Raw genomic sequence first — 4,585 nt, 5'->3', positions numbered from 1 at the left:
TTGACAGAAGATAGAAAAGGAAGAATAAGCACAATAAACAATTTGTTATTTGGAAATAGAATTTAGCTCTAAGAATTGGATAAGGTAGTTCAGGAAAAGTAACTGTAAAATTGATAAAAACTTCTATGAATGTTTGGTTCAGGTTGTCCAATAAATATTGATTGAATTACTGTTGGGTTTTAGGCATTGTTTTAAATATGGAAGGTATTGGAATTTTTCTTTAGGTTTCCTTTAAAATTATCATCTTGTTTTATACTATTTCATATATTTGTTTGATTCAGGTTTGTTTGCTATAAGTGATACAGTAACTCTCTAGAGGTGCCTACTAAGTGACAACCTTTGCACTCAGAGTTTGTTTCGTCTTGACCCCTCTAGCAGGAAGTGCTCAGTTTTCCATACTGAAGGGTTCCCTGCCCCTCCCCATCTTATGCACAGAGTGAGTGATAGTAGCCGTTCTTCCAAGGACACATGGAGGATCTGTTTCCACACGCTTTATTTGGTTCTACTGATCTCTTTGTTTCATTCTATGACAATGTCAGGAAGTAGTCTTACAATAAATTTTATTGCCTTTTTGGGCAAATCACTCCTTAGTAGTACCCTTTTAAGAAGTTTTTGGTAATTCTTATATATTTATTTTTCGATATAAATATTATTTTATCCCATTTTCTTTGTGTTCAATAATTCTCCTTTAAAAGAAGTAGAAAAGCAAATAAAACAAAAACTTGTTGAAAGCCAAAATGTGGAATTAGTTTAATGAATATATTAACATATGAAGTATCAACTTATTAGTTAATTTTTTTAATTCAGAAAAAGACTACTCTATCAATTCATAAAGGACCTTTTGTGTCCTTCAGTTATTTTGAAGTCTCTTATCTGTATCTTCAATTGAATTTCTCTAAATTTATTCCTATATATTTGTCTGTGTAATTACAGTTTCAATTGAATTTTATTTTATATATTCATTGTTGCTGGTATCCCAAGAACAAATGATGCCTATTTAAAAAATCACATTGGTTATAAAGCTGAGAGTTTCTAAATTTTAAAGTTGCCATGTGAACTTACTGCTTAAATTAATACACTTTATTTTATGGAGGTAGATTTACCATACTCTGACACCCAAAAAGATAGAATAATAAAATAATAACTCTTGAATTAAGATAGAAATATTTAAATTTGGGGCTGGGGCTGTGGCTCAGTGGTAGAGCGCTTGCCTAGCATGTGTGATGCACTGGGTTCTATTCTCAGCACCACATATAAATAAATGAATAAAATAAAGGCCTATGAACATCTAAAAAATATTTAAAAAAAGAAATAATTAGGTTAAGAAATTAAAGAGCCAGAGGCAGTATATCAACAAAATAATGAAGTTTTACTTTTTTTTTTTTTTTAATGTATTCTCTTATTTATCCTACTGTATGAGAAGGTTTGAGCAGAGAACTCATTGCATTTTATGGCCTTTTTTACAAACTCCAGCAGGAAGAATTTGATTTCTACACTAATAGTCTCCCTGTCCTGCACCAATCTCATCCATAAAATGATCAACAAATACTGGTTCATGGGGGGACACTGTAAAGTAGCAGAGTGTGAGTGTTCTCTTTTCTCTGCTCCTGCCCTACTTACCTCTCCTCCAAAAGCACTTGGTGCCAACTTGTGACTCATTTTGTGCAGCTTTTTACATACCCCCAGGCCTGCTATGCTCAAACACAGCTCCAAAATCCCAAACCTTCATTCTCTTTAATTTCCCTTTCCCATCTATAACCCACTTTCTCATGCCCTAAAATTGGAATAGTAGGGGTTGACGGATAAGCTGTCTTGTATTATACTTTCCTTTTATATTTGCATGTGGAAAGCAGAGGTTTGAGAAGAAGTGTTAAAGGAAGGGTTGGTTCTTTTACAATTGTTTAAAACTATTTTACATTGTGGTAAAAGACCCATAACAAAGTTTATCACTTCAACCAGTTTAAGGTTACAGTTCAGTGGTATTAAATACTTTCATACTATTGTGTAACTATCCAGCTCTTGAACTCTTCACTTTGTAAAACTGAAATTCTGTTCTGCACAGTTTTTATACAGTCTTGTATCATCCTAATTTATTTTGCTTTCTCCCCACATAACAGAATAGAAATTTGCAGCTGATTTTCCAGAATTCCTTTGTAGCATAAATCTGCATCAGATTTGGGCAATGGGATTTCAGATTTGGAAGAGGTGGTGAAATGGTACATAAACCCAAACAATATCTGGGCCTGAATTTCTTACCTAAGCCTCTATTTCAGAAGTTATTCATAGAACGACTCTGGACTTAGGAGCTCCTTTATTTGATCTGTGGAGAGAACTGCACAGACTGGAGCAGGCCTCCATCCATGTGAAAAGCCCCTGGAGCCAGAATCCCCTGCAGTGTAGCCTTAGCACCTGCCTGACTTGCATAGCTGGACTCCTTGTCTTGGAGCCAGTGAAATAGTGGGAATAAGACGTTGATCTCAGATCATTCTGTAGGAATCCCATTGCTTTGATTATCATGCTTCTTCTGACTAGGATTCGTACTTCTCAATGATTCTGGAATTCAGGAGTATCTGTCTATTTATTACAGAGTGTCACTTTTTGCCCAGAAAAACTTTTATTAAAAAGACAGCATTCCTTAATATTATTTTTTTTTAGAACTTAGGGAATACAGTTTCTTAAGGAATAGTGATCCTTCAGCCAGTTTGTCATTTTGTTTCACTTAACAAAAATTAGTACATGTTGGTCACTGTTCCACATGTGGAGTATAGGGCTGAAAAACACAGAATCCCTCAATAATGACTTCTTACTTCCTACTATTTCATCCCAAACACTTTTATAATATTTCAGTGGATTGAGAGCTTGCACGGCTAGATACCTATGTATGTGAACGCCTGTATTAAAATGTTCAAGATAACAGCTATCTTCTCAGTTACAAAGACACCCTGGTGTGCCTAACTAAAGCATTTACATGGCAGGTAGAATTCTAGGAACAAAAAGATCTTAGAAGTTAAGATTTACTGATTTTAGATTTCTTTTGGGGCCACCTAAAGACTGATAGGTGCTTGTAAATGAGGTCAGGAATGAAGATATAGCTCTGACTTCTGGAAAGAGCACAAGAAATCATTCTCCCGAATTCAATTTCTGCCCACCAGGGGGTGCAGCTCCTAACACTAGCTCACTTCCTGTGTGAATTGTAGGTTTCACTGTGACTTTAACATTCCTCATGTTAAGAATCAAGAACATTACTAAGTTGACTCTCTAAAGATGAACACTTTTCCAGGCTTAGTAACGGTGATGCTCTTGATATTTGGTGAGTAAAATGTCTTAAAATTTGGACTCTTTCTTCTATGATGTCAGTGAAATTTTTAACTATGAACTTATCTAAGAGCTTTATCCTGTGGTGAGCACAGATCTCTTTCTTCCTTCCAGGTTGGACCCGTGGAGACTCAGTGACCCAGATACAAGGCCAAGTGACCGTTTTAGAAGGGGCTTTGCTGACTATAAACTGCACTTATACAGCCTCAAGATACCCTGCTCTTTTCTGGTACGTTCAATATCCTGGAGAAGGTCTAGAGCTCCTCCTGAAAGCTGTGACAGCCAACGATAAGGTCAGCAACAAAGGTTTTGAAGCCACATACAATAAAGAAGCCACTTCCTTCCACTTGAAGAAAGCCTCTGTTCAAGTGTCAGACTCTGCTGTGTACTACTGTGCTCTGGGTGACACAGTGGCAGAAACTGCAGGGGGAGCTGAGCACAAACTCTGAGCAGCAACCAGGGGCCTGGCTGCTGAGCATCTGCCTCTGGGATCCACTCTGGTTTCAGCACAGTCTGTTGTGTGTGCCATGTTGCTTCTCTGGTTGATGCAAAATCATACAAATGTCCAGAGCAGAAGAACAAGAAATGGACACAGCCCAACTCAGCTCTTCATCAGTTGAAGTGAAGACAGAGGCTGACAGCATTAGTTCCTCATGCAGGGCCAAAGTAATTTCAAGATAAAACCATTCAAACAATGAAGCCGTCTCTTTGCTCATCCTTGCAGACAAAGCCAGACCCCACATGTTGTTCCAGGTCACCCTGGTAGACATTGCTGTGGTTGTTTATATTTTTAGAGAGAAAATGTGCCAGAGGAAGTGGCATCTGCATAAGGTCTCCTAACAGAGTGTGGAAGGATAAATGATAGGAGAACTAAAAGTCCCATCCCCCAAATCTACAAGTATTAATAGAGAAAGGAGGGAAGAGAAGAAAAGACAAGTTGGAAGGACTGCACAGGCAGCAAAAATGCAGAAAAAGAAAGGGACTTTCATCATATACGGGAAGGGTTTCTTTTATGGCAAATCAGATGGTGGGCACAAACTGATTTTCAAAAGAGAGGAAAAAGCAAATATGTAATTGAAAACGACTCATGTCTAAATGATGAGTAGCCCTGGCCAGTTACACAGAAGAGCTGGTTCAATGATGAAGCCTTGATCTAGGTAGTTTGCAGTGCCAGAGAAAGACCTATTTGTTTTCCATCCTCATGAAACCCCACTAAAAAGACACTAAAACTAAAAAGATCATAAACCCCAAAGACAGAGAAAAGGAGAGA

General features: G+C 37.4%; 1 gene segment (V, D, J or C); it reads left to right on the top strand.

The window, feature by feature from the left end:
- The first annotated feature begins 3,294 nt into the window (after positions 1-3,294).
- Positions 3,295-3,764, top strand: LOC306655296 (T cell receptor alpha variable 9-2-like). The segment is given in 2 exons: positions 3,295-3,310; positions 3,430-3,764.
- The last annotated feature ends 821 nt before the right edge of the window (positions 3,765-4,585 follow it).

The sequence above is a fragment of the Sciurus vulgaris genome (assembly GCF_902686455.1).
Source record: "Sciurus vulgaris genome assembly, chromosome: 2".
NCBI lineage: Eukaryota > Metazoa > Chordata > Mammalia > Rodentia > Sciuridae > Sciurus > Sciurus vulgaris.
Note: the sequence above shows the minus strand (reverse complement) of the source record. Positions and strands in the feature narration are given on the sequence as shown.